The sequence below is a fragment of the Pezoporus wallicus genome, unplaced genomic scaffold (genome assembly GCF_028554395.1).
Source record: "Pezoporus wallicus isolate ANWC-B61680 ecotype Strahan unplaced genomic scaffold, APGP_CSIRO_Pwel_v1 contig_6936, whole genome shotgun sequence".
NCBI lineage: Eukaryota > Metazoa > Chordata > Aves > Psittaciformes > Psittacidae > Pezoporus > Pezoporus wallicus.
Window position 1 is genome coordinate 688,534 of NW_026642285.1, and position 16,982 is coordinate 705,515.

The 16,982-nt window shown below is 39.8% G+C and overlaps 1 protein-coding gene across 1 annotated transcript in view; it reads left to right on the forward strand.

Moving 5' to 3' along the window:
• Positions 1 to 16,982, forward strand: part of TUNAR (TCL1 upstream neural differentiation-associated RNA) — a 167,843-nt gene that overhangs the window by 95,219 nt on the left and 55,642 nt on the right. Inside the window, exon 3 of the mRNA XM_057428394.1 lies at positions 10,133 to 10,253. The gene's annotated coding sequence lies outside the window, so the exon portion shown is untranslated. The remainder of the gene's footprint in view (positions 1 to 10,132; positions 10,254 to 16,982) is intronic.

The window sequence follows — 16,982 nt, forward strand, 5'->3', positions numbered from 1 at the left end:
GCTTAAACCACAACACTACTGAATGCTGGAACCTTGGTAATACTGGCACTGAAATAACATTCACAAGAGTTAGTTGGCATTGATTAGAGACATCATCCTGGACTCCTGTCCTCAGCAGAGACAGCTGCTCTCAGGTGACAACCAGACACTGCTGAAATACTAACTCTGGGATGAAAGGAACTGCAGGGATAGGAGTATACAGCTGGGAGAAGCCTGCCATCAAACAGCATTACAAGTTGTAGTGGCACCCAAAAATCTTGGGAGTATATTGAAAGCCCCATATGTAATAACATGGGAAAATTTAAATTCTTTTTTTAACGTGTAGTATGTCAGTCAGTGGAGCACCATAGCAGCACAGAAACTAATGGACAGGCAGACAATAGGAGAGATAAAAGAGATGCTTGTTGCCAAAAGCCATTACCTCACCGGTCAAAAGCAAATCTGAAAGCTATCTAGATAGTGAATTACTAAAGGAGAAGTGAATTGCCAAAAGATAGTGCCTGGAGAATTTCTGTTCTTGGGAGATGCCTCCATCCTCAACAGAGTCTGTGTTTTTCCACTGTATGGTGTCACTGTAGAAAAAAGGCAAGAACTGGGTGCCTCATGTCACCCCAGTACGTTTGACGCAGGTCTGAGACCAGAGCCTGGTTGACACTCAACCACTTCTCTGCTCTCTTTCTCCTCTTGCAACCAGATGGAGCCCTTTTCTTTCATGAAAGCTACTGATCATCCTGCTTCAATCCAATGGCCTTCAGCAAAAGCACGACTTTTAGGCTTGTGGTCTCAGAAACCACTTAATTTTCTCATTATTTTCTGCACCGAGTGCAGGAGGGCAGCAAAGTTCTGGCAACTAGCTGTCAGTGCCCTTAATCACAATCTTTTAGAGAGAGATGCCCAAAGCATAATAATCAGGCTGAAATTATAAAGCTACTCCTGTCACACAGTTTACAAGTTCTGAGTTGAACTGTTTGTGCTTTGCTGGTTGTTTTCATTCTGCAAAGCAGCATGTAATTAAAATATTCATACGCAGATTGCAGCCCATTTAGGACTGAATCCTGTTAGATGCTGAGCAAAATTTGGATAGTGCTGAGAGATCTCAGCTGCCAAGGGAAGTGGGAGGACGCTCAGAGTCTGGGCTGCCCAGCATCTGGCAGAGTGCCTTAACATTGGTTTGTTCTTATGTTAGGATAAAACTGGCAAGGAATAGGGAAGTGGTTTAAGGCTTGATTAACAAACAGCCTTTAAAAAATGTATTTCACTTTCTGCCTTAGACTTTGCCTTAGGGCTAGCTCTGTTCACTGAGCTAAGACTAGAAGAGCAAAACTGCTTATATACATAATATCCTGTAAACAGTCATCCCCTCTATAATATGGGCAATTCCAAACTGCTTATCTGCAATATGCTTATCTCAATGTCACAACTCTGGAAACAACATTTATCAGGGTGATATAGGGTCAAATTATTCAGTAGAATATCTATGATTGACTTTTAATTTTGTGGTTTGTTTTTGTTTTCATAGTGTTTGAGCCAGAGCAAAGTAAATTAGTATCTTTTGGGTTTGGGTATAAAGTAGCCTGGGCTGAAGGAGTCATAAGGTTCCAGACTAGGGCACAAAGGGACTCTTGCTTTATCTCCTGGGCATGAAGAATATTAGGGTCCAGAGATCAGAGCTCTCCAGCTATTGAAATATGCATTAGCTGCATTTGTTAATTATGTTAGTGGACACTTCTTTCTTTCTTGTTGCACTTCACAAAAGTCCAGAGCATCTATGCTATACCTATGGGTAGTTTTGACTGACTTGTGTAACCTTACAAAACCTTATGTTATGACAAAGAGGAAATGTTGTTGGAGAAGCAGTGGAAGTAATCTCTGCAGAGTGATTGTGACTTGGGCCATAGTCCTGTGACTCACCTTCTAGGAGGAGTTAGTGCCTGGAGAGAGGATGACCCTCTGCTCCTCTCCCTGTCTACAGATCATCTAGGAGACAGGAACTAAGACTCTTCAGTGCATTGCAATCATTGTAATTCCTTAATGGGGTCTACTGTAATGCCACCCTTGGCTGAATTTTCTGAGGTTTTGCAGAGGTCTTTGTGCAGAAATTGAAGCTGAATCAATAAAAGGGCAAGACAAGTATTCTTCTGCTTTATCTTGCTAATCTGGTTTCTGATTATCTGACTTTGAGATCTTTTTGCTCCTCTTTCCATTCAAGACAAATTCAGCTGGTATCAAGAGAGAATAAATCCTCCGAGAGTTTAGTGGTTCACTGTGAGTCTACATTCAGTTTGTCTATACAGTTTCTCTAAGTTGTTATGACGGTGCCAAAATAAAGATCTATTTATGCTTTGTTGTTGTTGGGGTTTTTTGTTTGTTTGTTTGTTTGTGGGTTGTAATCTTTCTAAATGTAGCTGATTCAAGGTTTCTCTGCACTGTAAGCAAAACTAAATTTTGGTGCCCCAAAGATTGAGCTTGAAGCTGCTCCTGCCATGAGGAAGAAAAGGAGAAGCAAAACAGATATGAGAAGAAATATTGCACAGTGAGAGAATGAGCCCTGAGGAACCAGGCTTGATGGCTTTCCTTCTGCAGAAGGAACAGGAAGCCGGTCTGAGGTTTGGGAAGGAGTCCCATCTAATTTCTTTTGCAATGGAAGCCACAACAGTCAACCCACAAGCTGAGTCTGTACAAGCTACCATAATTTTGAGTTATCCAGCTGACCTCTAAGAAATGGAATAATATTATTTTCTTAAATATAGAAAAGACAGCTTCTTTCTTAAAGACAGCTTCTGTGCTGAACATACATGCAAGGCACAGTATGGAATGTAAGCTGACGAATGCCATTCTTGTGCTGGTCTTCACCATTTCATTGTGGTATTCATGTTCAAGTCTGTAACAGAAGTTGATCTAAGGGTGGTGGTAAGAGATGAAAACATTCAAGTAGGCTCTTACAAAGGTTAGATGAAATGTAATTTTTTGTTTAAAAAATGGTATATTAATTGCACAAGTTGAGGCTTAAAAAATAAGTCTGATATGTCATTTTTTTAACTCCTAAGAGTCCCTTTGAATGTCTCTTTAAAGGTTAATTTTTCGTAAGCTTATGAATAACATGCATGTTTCATGAAAGGTTGATTAATGACTATAAATAAGCAAAGGATCTCTTAAACCTATCCAGGTGGTGGTAACTGATATAAGTACATAAAATAAACAGGACATGAAACTGTTGGAACAAGTCCAGAGCAGGGCCACGAGGATGATCAGGGGCCTGGAGCACCTCCCGTGTGAAGATAGGCTGAGAAAGTTGGGGCTGTTCAGCCTGGAGAAGAGAAGGCTGCGTGGAGACCTCATAGCAGCCTTCCAGTATCTGAAGGGGGCCTATAGGGATGATGGTGAAGGATTCTTCATCAGGGATTATAGCGATAGGACACTATGATTACAATTGATAGCAAATTACAATTATCGAAAGATTAATGGGTTTAAACTTGAACAGAGGAAGTTTAGGTTAGCTATAAGGAAGAAGCTCTTTACTGCGAGAGTGGTAAAGCCCTGGAATGGGTTGTCCAAAAGCAGCAGTGAATGGTCTATCCCTGGCAGTGTTCAGGGCCAAGCTGGTCAGAGCCTTGTGTAACATGATCTAGTGTGAGGTGTCCCTGCCCATGGCAGGGGGGTTGGAACTAGACGATCTTAAGGTCCTTTCCAACCCTAACTATTCTATGATTCTATGAAATAAGAGAATAACTAGCATGAGGGACAAAATCTTGGAGCAAACTTCTTTTGCCATCATGCAGTGTTTTCTGATACTTTTTCTGGGGAAATGAAGCTGCAGTTGTTATCTAGATTATGTAACCTGAATTCAAGTGGGATTTCTCAGTGTTATATCCATCATAATTAGCTGTTCATGTTGCATCAGCCCAAACAACTCTTCTAAATTTGTTCAGAACTTTCAAACACTCATTTTATACAGCCCTTTCAGTCACAGACTGGCTACCTTTTTTGCTAAACATGCAGAGATATTGCATATATTTATCTGTGATACTTTTTTTTCGGCTATGCTTGCATAATTTTCTCCTTTCATTTACTTACTTTTCTCGACTTTTCTATTCTGCTCTGCATGTCCATTTATCCCCTTCTCAAGCAAATGATTCACAACCTTTTGTGGTATATTCCACAAAGTCCCACCTGACAGCCTTTGTTTGGTTTCTGTACAATTGGACAAAATCCTGACTGTGTTTAGAAGAGTTGCTTGTGGTATAGATTAGGACAGAACCATTTTGTTAAGTGTGTAAAATCTTCAAAAATCACTGCATGATAAGGAAAGGAGTAGTTAACAAGGGGGTCCTCTGGGTCTCTTGAAAAACTTCCAGTGGTTTCAGAAAAATTCCAGAAAAAATTCCAGGTCAGATGAGTAACACTTCACTGACATTTCCCCTGGTACCTTAATATTTCCAAATACTGTCTCATTTAGAAAACAGGATGACAAAGATTCTTGCATATGAGAGTGGGGCTGATAAAGAATCATTATGACATTTCAGCCGCTCAGGAAATGATGGCTGCTGAGTGTGTGTAGAAGGATGAGCTTACAGTTGAAAAGCACAGCTTGTAATCTTAGCCTGTGATCCTTTTCTACCTGCACTACAGATTTCTTGTAAATCACTTTATTTCTCCCAGCGCCTACAGCAATGCAACTTCTTTACCTTGCAAAGAAAGTTGAGGCAAGGCTTTGTTTCTCTTGCAAAGCAGTATAGTATCCATTTGTTAAGAATCAGTTCTATTCATGAACTGAAGATACATTTTTTTTTAGTTTTTATTTCCTTCCCATGCAAAATACTTGCACTCCTGACCCCTCTTTCATCCACCTAATGTTCTGGTCACTTCTCAGTATAAACGATTTCTGAGTTGGCAATATTTCATGCAGGGCCACTTGCACTATCTTCAGCTTCTCTGCAATTAATATTCTGTCCTGTCATTTAAGTCCAGCCTTGTGTTCCTCATGTCAGGCTGGCTTTGTTTAATATGACCAGCAAAGTAGCATATATTTCTAAGTTGAGTCTCACTGCCATTTCTGGAGGTATCTCCCATTAATCAAGAAGTCTACTTTGTCATAATGCAGCTAATGTTATCACCAAACTTTAAGTACAAAGGTGGAATAATAATGACTCCTCTTTCACTAAATGGAGTTAACACAGCTGAATAGCTTCCCTGATAGTTTATTATATTAGTCTTTCAGAACGTTGACTGATTTGTTTTTATTACCAAGAAAGCTTTTGTTTTATGAAAATTACTTAGGACCACAGGTCAATGTTTTTCATGTCACATGTCCATAAGAAGTACATTGCTTCATTATACTTTGCATTCTGCTACTGCAACGTATATGTCACTTAAATTTATTTGTCATGATACCACTTCCAGGCTGCCATTAAATTGTTAAAGGATATTCAGGAAATGTTGTTGCAGTAACCTTTAGAGGAAGACATATGGAAATGGGCTATATCTGTTGATTAACTTTTTGATATGCAAACCTTCCAAGGTGTAAGGCCTGGTATGGATTACTACATGTGAGCAGAATATTTAGAGTGATGATGATCATGGCTTTCTTTTTCTGTGGGGCAACGGAGACTCTAAGTTTGAATTACCTTTGTATTTGTTTAAGCTAGGAGCTGAAGAAGAAAAATGAAGTCCATAGAATAACCAAAATATATGTCTATCTTCTGTCACTTCACACCTAAAATAAAACGGCCTATGATGCCTGCCTGTCTTGGCAATATTTAAAAACCACAAATCACAGAAAATTAACAGACAGCATAAAAAATACATAACAAAGTAAAAAAAAAAAACCATGTTGATCAGTTTGACTATCCATGGGAAAAGCTCCTGAAGTGTTTCAATCTAAGCTGAACCAGGGATCCCAGGTCTTGGACAGGTCATCCCCCCTTTGGAGAGAAGAGGTCACCAGCTCTGAGCTAACATCCGAGATAGTTCCCAGGCATGTCCCAGGTGTCAAAAAATGGACCGCAGGCAGATAAAATGAAGCTGTGAAGGATCAAGACTTCCTGCTACAGAAACTGTGATCTCTATAACAAGATAAGTATGTTAAGGGATATTTAAAATATTAATTGTTCATACTTTAGGGCTGCTCTGGCTTTTAGAAGCTAGAGCTCTTAATATTGATCCCATAGTAATACAAATACTTGCAGATGGCATAGCACAGCCCTGCTGAAGAAAGAGGCTCACTGCTTTCTTCTTGCTAAACTTTAACCTGCACTTGTTCTATGCCATGGTTTGGTGTGTGGCTGCTCAAATTCTTGTGGCAGTATAAAGGGACATGCTGATTCTTTTGGAGGTGCCAGGGTGGAGGAGCTGTATGTACCAAAACAGGTTTGGAGTTACAGCGGGAGCAGTAGTCACAACATGCAGGTGCTGACGACATGGAATAGGGATAGGGTGTGGTTGAAGCAGGACATGTAGTGGTTGCCCAGGCAAGTATGCTTAAATGAAAACATACATAGGTTAGTGTGATACAGGCTGAAAGCACAGTGATAGACAACAGAAATAAAATCTGCAGAGTAGGAAAGGCACAATTGATTGCTCTGTTAAGGAACATTTTCATCCATCGAACCTGGCAGAAAATCCAATTTTGCAAGGTTTGAACCTACCTGACTCCATTGTATGTTAGGCAAGAGCTGCCGCACAGCCTGAACTGCCTAAAAACTGGGTAGAGGGTAACTGAAGACAAGCTTTTTTCCTGCGGACATCAAGGTAACTGGAGGAAATAGAAAGTACCTGGTGAACTCAGGCAAAAGGCTGTATCAATCTTCTTGTACTTTCCCAAGCATTGGATTAGCATGAAATGTCACAGATAGAGCTGCAATTTCTGATTATGTGCATGTGGCTAGGAAGCCATGCTTACAGCATCTCTCCAAGAATTAGCTTTGACTGGCACAAGCAGTATAGAACAGGTTGCAGGAGCTCTATGATCCAGCTGAAAATATTCAGAGAATGTAGCTGTGCCATCACATGTTTGAGAGGAAAAACTATTGAGAGACCAGAAATATAGGAAGCCAATATAATTATTGTTTCCAGGTTCACTGGTGTCTCACTTGGTAAAAAACAGAAACAGAGGCATTAAAGAATGCAGTGTATCTTTCATGCAAGTTGCGTCTCTCTACAGTGAATTTCAGTATCCAAAATGACATCTGTGGAAAAGTTCTTCCTACTGAATTTGCTGTTCTCATTATTCTTTTTAATTGTTGCTTCTAAGCTTAGGGCTAACCAGTAAATCTCAAAATGTCTTGTTTTTCTGAAACCAGTTTGCTCTATGAAGCACAGGTCTAAAAGTGGATGCCCACAAGTTTTGCTTGAATTTTGGGGTAGTAATAAACCCCTAACATATTTAAGAATTTGCAGTTTTCATAGGGGTTGGGTGAAATAAAATACATTGTAACATAGACATAGAAGAGAAATTACTTTAAGGAATATTCCAATGCAGTTCACTAACCATTAAGTATCATTCTACTTTTGTGAGCTTACATCTCTACTGACATGAATCTTTTATATCCTGCAGTGTAAGTTGTAATACTTGGATAACTGAGAGTTAGAGCAGCTTTTCATTAGACCTGAGAAAGTGTGGAATTGCTCATGATCTTTGAGCAATTGAGTATCCATTTTGTGGTATTGAAAATTTTCTATGTTTTAATACACAAATATACTTGCATGTACTTGAATGTACATTCCTGAGCTTGATTTTAGCCATTACTGGTTACAAAGAAAAAATGTTTTTGAGACCAGCAGTTTTCAGGTCTATTTTCTGTGTAGTAGTATATTTTTTTTCCTGTACCCGTTTTATCTGTGGCCCTGAATGTGGGTTTATTAGGAATGGAATTAGAACTAATGACAGTAAATAAGATGAGACAATGAGCAAGTAATAAAGGGGCATTGCAAAAGTCACAGAGGCAGTTATAACAAAAAACAAGTCCCAAACTCTTCTATGCATACAATCAAGTGCCAAATTCAACAAATGCTTATGGAAATTATGTGTACTGAAATAATGTCATGTTTAACTGGAGCATGATAAAACAAAATTGTCAAACATTCTGTTTATTTAAAAAACATACTTGAGGCTATCCTGAAACTAATAATATTCTTATGCCAAAATGAGCTGAAAAAAAAAATACAGTTTTTTTGCTTAGAACTTCTAGGTTGGTACCACACTCTGACTGATGGTTGTGTGATTGGAGTAGTCTCTGAGATGCCTTGCGGTCTCAGTTAAGCATCTCCTCTGCCCAAAAGAGATTCCAGCCCCTACCGTCTGTCAAGCCCCACTGCCAGGATGTGCTGGGGGACCCAGTTTCCCATGCTGTTGTGGTTCCAGTGTGCCCAACAGCAGCCACTGAGGATGGCCCAGTGGCCATCTGCTGGGCCTCAGGGATGAGCAGTCCAAACCTGTCCTGCCAAGTGCTTTCATTTTTGTCATGTTTACTGAGTTTTATTCACTAGCTGTACTATAGCAATTGTTTTAGTGCTCTAATGTAGGAGGAAGTTAACCTAGATTCAACAAGGTTAAATCACCTTTAACAATGAGATAAATAACCTTTAAGGATAAAGTAACTCACCTTAGATAAAATAATTCTGTATTATTCTGAAGATGTGGATAATAGGCCATATATGTGCAGTAACCAAAGAACAGTTGCACTACTAAGTTGTGCCTTGCCGCTTGTGTTTAGACTCTTGCCTTCTGGGGACAGTGAGGCAGTCTGAGGTGTTTCTCTCCTCAGTAAACAGAGGTTGGCTTTTTATCTTAAGCATGCCATGGAGCTAAAAGGTTGCCCTAAGGCAGCAGGGTTGGAGGTGCATTAGATGAGGAACAGAAACTTGTTTCTGTATGACTTTTAGCTTGCTCCCAGGATCTTTGAGCAGCACCCAAAACTGTACTTAGATTTGTGTTTTCAGGTTTGTAATGTGGGTCAGGGACACAGGAGGCAAAAGCTGGAGATGGTGAAATGTGTGGTGGGAGGCATGAGGGCATGGAGAGTTGGATCCTAGTAGAACATTAGTCTTGTACAAGTGGTGAATGAAGGAGGCAGAAAAATTTAGAGACAGAGATGAAAAGATGGCATGTGAGAAGTACAAATACAATTATTCTTTAGAACTAATTGTGATAAGTAATTCCTGGGTCTGAGTCCTTTTCTGCAGGGTTGCTGCCTGCCCAGCAGGTTCCTGTGATGTACTGTGACATGGGGCTGTTCTTCCTCAGGAGCAGAACTTTGCACTGTTCCTTGATGAACTTCTTGAAGTTTCTGCTGTCCTAGTCCTTGAGTTTATTAACATCCCTGTGTATTGAATTGTGACTTGGTACCTGTTGTAGCTGTCATTCCCCTAAAACTGACACTGTTAGCCTTTTCTCTAGTCATCAGGGACCTCCTCTGATTAGTGCAGTTTTTCACAGGTGATAGGCAGTAGCTTCACAGTCATGCTGCCTGCCTATGCAGGCACCTGAACCAGCTTCTCAGATTTGTGTATGTCCAAACTGTAAGCAGTTCGTGGCCTATGGCTCCCCTGCTGCTGGTTGCCCCTCTTTTTTACAGAATGTACTATATACAGAAGTCCAGGAGTAGGCTTTTCGTATGAAGTCAAAGGCAAAAAAGGCATTCAGCCTTTCCAGTGCTGTTCAATACCATCACATCCACGTTTTCACTGAGCTTCCTTTTGTAGGCTCAAGGATCTCTAGAATCCCTTCTTTTGCCCAAACCTTGCAGTTATGCTTCTGTTTCATTGTCTCTTCTTGCTTCCATTCCTTGTACACTGACTTCTTGCATTTTAGTCATCAGCAAACTTCTTACTAAGCTAGCTGACACTTTTTACCTCTTTCTGAGGTTGTGAACTATTTTGCCTGTTAAAAGTATCTCACAAATAACATCTTCTCTAGTCTTTTTCTCAGAAATGGATGGATTGGAAAAGAAACAATAAGCTGAAAGAGAATACCTCAGTATAAGCAATCTGTTTGACAAAAGCATAATCAAATGCAAAACTTGTTAGAAGAAACTGCAGTCTTTCGCAATAGATATTTTCTTGCTATTGATAAACAGAAATATTTTTTCTTGGTCAGTGTTTCCTCATTAATCTCTTCTCTCCCCACTCTCTGTAGGGAATTGTGTACCATGTAACCAGACAGCTATAAACATTCAGCTGCAGACCACTGACAGGAGTCTATGGACCGCCAGTTTGGAGAGCCTCTGCTTTAAACCTCTAAATGATTCAACATTTGTGTAAGTCAGACACATTCTAGGATCAGACACATTCTGGTATTATGTAGCTAAATAATTTTATAGCCGTTTCGTTGTAATCTAAGAGGTTCAGACACTGTGTGAAGAGTTTACTAATGCCACTTCTCTCTAAACAATTAGGTGATAAGAATGGATAGTCTATGTGAACTATAAATATGTCCTTAAAAATGTGCATGAAAATCTGTGTGCTGTTTACAGTCTGTTCAAGAAATTCTTGACGCAGGAACACATGACTGTCTTATGTAGGTGTTGTAGTGATTACAAGGTTTGGGTCCTTTTTAATTTTTCTCCTTTTTTATGAAATTGGCTTAATATTAATAAACACCTCTGGTCTCATATTGTTGGTTTTTAAAGCAAAGCTCACCTATTCTTGTACAATAATCAAAATGACATGTAGAAAATACTATGTTTTCAAACACTCAGAAAAGGTTTTATTACCCTTGTCTTTCAGACAAAGACAAATATTAGTATTTGTACGTTTAGTTCTTCAGCTGCTTTGTCCTTTTTTTACTTGAGAATGGGAGATACTACGTCAATACTTAAGTATTACAATGGGAGGCAATTTGGTTAACATAAGTTGAAGCATTTTGTGAATGAAAACTGAAGCACAAGCTATAGAGAAATCACTCAAGCCACTGCTGAGATGCATCCATCTCTGGTAATGCATAAAAGTTAATTAACAGTGCAGTGAATTGGAGGCAGTTGTTAGATGTGGAAGCACAAAAGAAAGTGCAATGTCTTTCAGTTTACTGACTAAGGATATGTGAATACCTACGAATGTCCATAAGCGACCTTGACAACAAGGAAGAAGAGTCTGTCTGGAGATGTTCTTTGGGCTGCTCTGTCTGTAGAAGTAATAGGATAAAAGAACAGGCAATCAGGTTGTGATGTAAAAGGGTAAGGTCTTTTCCATGTTAATGTCTGGCAGCTATTGAGGCTGCATCTATATAGTCCCTAAATGCAGATAAGAAAACGTTTTTACTGATTGAGCACACTCTGGTATCTGACCAGCTAACATAAATTGTCATTTTCTGTTGTATATATAGCATCTGTAAGTGGAGAATAGCAAAGCCACTGCATACTGAATCCCAAGCTTAGATATACTCCAAGGCAAGGAATTGATTCATGCATTTAAAACTAAGCTGCAAACTACTGCTCAGAGCATTTTGAGAACAGTCCTGCTCTCACAAAGAGGTGGACTTTATACTGTTAATAGAGCCTTTTAGACTGTATGTCTTGTTATGAGATAGTAGTTTCCTACTGTCAGCTCTGGCTAATAGGCTCAAAAAAAGTTTTCACCTAACACATCTATTTGCGTAAAACTTTTTTTCATTCTGGTTTTGCTTTGTAGGGACACTTGTGCATAGAGTGCTTTGTGGGAAAATAAGTGCTCTGTCTGTGCCTGCTCCTGCTAGCTGAATTTTCCTCTCCTGAATTTTCTTCCCATTATCTAGGCAGGTTTGAGATATGGATTTGGTGAACAGTAACAGGCTACTACTGATGTGATTAAGGACAACTAAAATGTAGAATCATAGAATCATAGAATCGTTAGGGTTGGAAAAGACCTTAAGATCATCTAGTTCCAACCCCCTGCCATGGGCAGGGACACCTCACACTAAACCATGTCACCCAAGGCTTTGTCCAACCTGGACTTGAACACTGCCAGGGATGGAGCAATCACAACTTCCCTGGACAACCCCTTCCAGTGCCTCACCACCCTTACAGGAAAGAACTTCTTCCTTATATCCAATCCAAACTTCCCCCACTTATATTTTAACCTGTTTACCCCTTGTCCTGTCACTACAGTGCCTAAGGAAGAGTCCCTACCCAGCATCCTTCTAGGCCCCCTTCAGATACTGGAAGGCTGCTATGAGGTCTCCACGCAGCCTTCTCTTCTCCAGCCCCAACTTTCTCAGCCTGTCTTCATACAGGAGGTGCTCCAGTCCCCTGATCATCCTTGTGGCCCTCCTCTGGACTTGTTCTAACAGTTCCATGTCCTTTTTATGTTGAGGACACCAGAACTGCACACAACACTCCAAGTGAGGTCTCACAAGAGCAGAGTAGAGGGGCAGGATCACCTCCTTCGACCTGCTGGTCACGCTCCTTTTGATGCAGCCCAGGATACAGTTGGCTTTCTGGGCTGCAAGCGCACACTGCCAGCTCATGTTCATTTTCTCATCAACCAGCACCCCCAAGTCCTTCTCCACAGGGCTGCTCTGAATCTCTTCTCTGCCCAGCCTGTAGCTGTGCCTGGGATTGCTCCAACCCAGGTGTAGGACCTTGCACTTCGCATGGTTAATCTTCATAAATGTAAGAGAGGCCTTAAATCTACTTTGATTGCATGTATTTTGCTGTCACTTTCTTCCTTCCTAGATTTTGTAGCCCTATTTCTTCTACTCAAATGATAAAATGAAATGGATCTGTCTGCATCTTTACTCAGGTTAAGAATAATTAATGTTTTAACAAATTATTTCCCTTCTATCTGTGATCAGTTATTACCAGGAGCTCTCTTTCTCTGTTGATATCCAGACTGAAGGTTTAACAGTGCTACATCTTATTTTGAGTGGTATTGGTGAAACTCAGTAATTAGACTATCAAACTGTGCTGTTGGAAAAAAAGTAAAGATATGGGCTCTCCTCTTGCTTGTTTGAACTGAATGCTTTCTGTATTGAACTACCAGTCATTTGAAGAGTTCACATAGAACTCATCAACATTGATGCCCATTACAAATACAAGAATGAAAAAATACCCCACAGATCTGTTTAACGAATTTTCATAAACAGCTTTTGATGAGTTGCTGTTTTGGTACCTGAGCTCTGCAGCTGAAGGTCCAGCAGAATTCCAGGGAAAATGAGCTCTGCAGTTGTTGCAGAATGACTCTAAGAGCAGGACCATAGAGTTCTGGAGGACTGTGCAAGCAAGGCAGGGGGTGGCCCCCACAGGTAGCCAGAGACCGGACCTGGGAGGAGAATGTGGAGAAAGCTGTGGGGGGCTAACCAATACTGTTGTGCCAAGAAGGAGTGGCTGAATACCACTCCTATATATGTGTGAACTGCGTCACAAATTAGGTAGAAGTTGCTTATCACCCATATTGGGTTGGCCTGTCTGCTTCTCCTCGCCGCTTACATGCAGTAACTGGAAGCAAAACTGTAATAGATGCATACTTTCACTTAGCCATTGCCCTAGTTTGTGTGAGCTGTAAGTCAGTTGGCAAAACAAGACAGAAATATTTTCTTGAAAATGTTTCTATTCATATGAGTGTGGGTATAGATCTTCTACTTATACTGGAGAGAAAACAAAATAGTGAGAGAGAGGAAGATGGCATGAAAATATCAATTTGAGTTATTGTCACAAGGGAGGATTACACATGGCACCACATAATGGGTGAGTTAATCATCACAAAATTACTTGGAAGTGAAATAAGGAAGTATAGAAAATGACAAGAATGATATTCAAATGCAATAAAATCTGTCTGAAATTGTTTACATTTTTAAAAGTAGTTCTGTAATTTAAGAGTAGGCAAGACTGGTGTGTGAGAATTCAAAGAACTCGGCAGAATTCACCCATCCAGTGAAATTAATTTGAGGCTGTTTTGAATGGTTGATATGTTTTCCCCCGTAAGGTGCTTATTGACTGCAGTAGGCTTCTCCTTGTTGGAGACTACCTGAATTCTGTGCAGCACACCTTAAGAAAGCAGTGCTGCAAACCTGGCTCAGACATAGTGAGTGAGCTTAAGTATCTTTGCACCTTAGATGGTTTCTTCATGGGCATCATTTAGAGAAGTGCTGACAGTACCTAGTGGCTTCACTGTTACCTGGATTCTCCAGCAACATGACAGGTTATCATCATCAAATCTGTGAGACCTAAGATGGACTTTCCCAGGAATTTTCCCCATTGCTTCTGAATGAGAGTATCTTCCCTTTGCCAAGGGAAGTTTGGCCATTTTACTCAGCAGAAAGGGGTCAAGTGGGACTACCATGGGAGTTCCCATGATGATGCTAATCTAGAAATAACCATTCAAGACAGAAAAAGGAGGAAGACAAGATCAATAAAGTAAATCAGATGAGGAAGAAAAACATGAAAGCAAAAGAGACAAACTAATTAAGAAACCCCAAAGGACCAAAGGGTAAATCTGTTTTCTAGGACACATTCATTCTTGGAGCCTCACTGGTGCAGACCTAACCACAATGGATAACTGGATGAAGCTAAGGCATTCCCTGAAACATGACAGCTGTTTACAGGACATTTCTGCAGCATGATGATGTCTTGTAAAAAACAGTTGTGTGATGTGTGATATCCAACCTTCCCTGAAAAGCTGGGACCTTAATATTCATATGGGTCATGATATGGTTACAAATACAAATCTTAAGTGCTAAGACTTACATATACCCCTGAAATTAATTTGACCGCTGTGTACCAAAATCTAATTTATTTTCTTATCATCTCCCAGCCATTAAATTGCTAAAGCTGAGCTGCATAAATGCTTTAAAGTAAGGCAGCTCCTAGTCACTAAGGAATATTGCAGAAAATTTGCCTTCCAAGCATGGTTATATAAAGCCCACTTATTTTAATTAGACTTCTGCTCTCAAAGTCCCACTCTGCCTAAGTGGCAGGATCACTGAAACATAGTACAGATCTGTGATAGAAAGTGCAATCTATCCACTCCTTTCAGCAGTGACTTTGCCTTCAGTGTTATGTCTCTCAGGCATGTGAGCCCCCCGCAGCTACTTGCAGTGCTGTCTATTATTAGTGCTTACTCAGAATGGGTCTTGTTCTCTATCAGAAATGCAAGAAATGTCTGTGTAAGCACTGCATAGCTTTAATTCTCCTACAGAAGAGTGATCCTTTGGGAGGAAAGTCAAATAAACAGCAGCCTAAACTGTACTCCAGATAGCTGAAAAACATGAAAGACCAAACTCAATTATTTACAAGATGATGCTGATGTTAGTCTTTTCTCAGGAAGAAACACCAAACAAAAACAATTTCTTGGAAGCAAGTAAATTCCAACTAATTAAGGGTTTCAATTCTTTCCAGTCTTACTTGAGAACTATTGCTGTATCAGAGTCTTTGGCAAGCATAAGAAAGGTGTCATGATTATATCCATTAATTCCTCTACCCCTGCAGAGAGCTGCGTCTTCCTCCTATGTTTTCAGTGACATGTGCTGTTGGAGAACATAGAGACTTATTTGGGCAGGACTGAATGCAATTTCATTACACAAGCCAAAAGAAAAAAAGCCAAATTGTACATTTGTCACATCATAAAAAGATGATTTGTGTATATAGGTGGCAACAATCCCTTTCTATTTTTTGACCCACCATTCTTGCACTTCTGACTGAGTAGACCAAATAATTTATTTCTCTGTAATTGTGTTAAGCCTACAGGAATTTCCTGACAATTGTGCTATGCTTTGTTATGATGATGAATTACTGCGTACATTCCTGCTGTGCTCATTAGTCTTACGCTGCAGTCCTCACCCTGCATGTGTGCTGAGATAAATTGGACATTGAACCTAAAGGGCAGTGTCCTCATGAACCATATTGTTTTAAGGTTGCCTGTTTTAAATTTTGCATTCTGACATCATCTGCTCTCTTGATTCTGTAAATGGAGACATATTTTTTTTTCTCAGTGTCTGATTTAGACATGGAATACTTTATAGGACATGTTATCCCTTAGTTGAAAAGCAGGAGCTGATTCCAAGAATAGTGCCTTATAAAAACAATGAAACAACCCTACATATAGACATTGAGAAATGTTTTGGAAAAGAGGAGAAACAGTCTTGGAGCAAAAGGGAAATGTGGGCTCTGTCTGGAGAAAAGAGATATACCTGATAAAAAATCAGGATTATATAGATTGGTAGGGGAATTTGAATAAAGCTGTTTAGAGAAAGAGAATGAGTAAGGTAATAATCAAATGATATAACGCATCGTGAGCGTTTGCAGCAGTTTATTTTACTGAGTGGATTGTTTACCTCTCAGAGCAGTCACTGCAGTCAAGCATGAGAAGAAATCCAGTCAAGCATCTGCTACATGTCTTCTTTCTCTTAGTGATCACTACAGTTTTTGCCAGACATGACACATACACACAAGAGGCATGTTGGGAAGAAACTTAAAGATCTTAGTCATCTGGCAGTATGTAATCTAATAGAATAGCTAACAACCTAATGGATAAGTTACATTGGGAAATATACGTTTGTAAACCTGATCCATAATCACATTAATTATAATCAATTCCTACCAAAGTGTTGTAGTGGAGAAGCTAAGATGGTACTAAAAGCACAGTGATCACATGGGTTATAGGATTGTCTGAACATTTTTAGGGAAATGGGTTTAGGGAACTGATTTTTACAGAACATGAGGCTATTGGCAATTTTTTTTTTTCTTAGATTCTTTTAATAAAAGGCAACTTCTCTTTTTTTTTTCCAATATGGACTGTCAAAAGATGAAGTTGTGTTTCTATGTATAAACAGTGCCTCAGTGCTTCAGGGGTCTTTTATTGGCTGATGTCTCACTTTACCAAAATTGCGGTGATTTAGCAGCAAGAGGGTCAGCACCAAAGTGTCTGAGTAGATCTAAATGGTAAAGCTTACTAGCAGACGCCATCCATACTCCAAGATACTGCAGCACAAGCCAGATCCATCTTGGAGTGTAGCCAAGTTTGTCATCTACTGAGCTTGCACGAAGAAGCTGAGAGGTGTGAATTTTTAGTTCAAA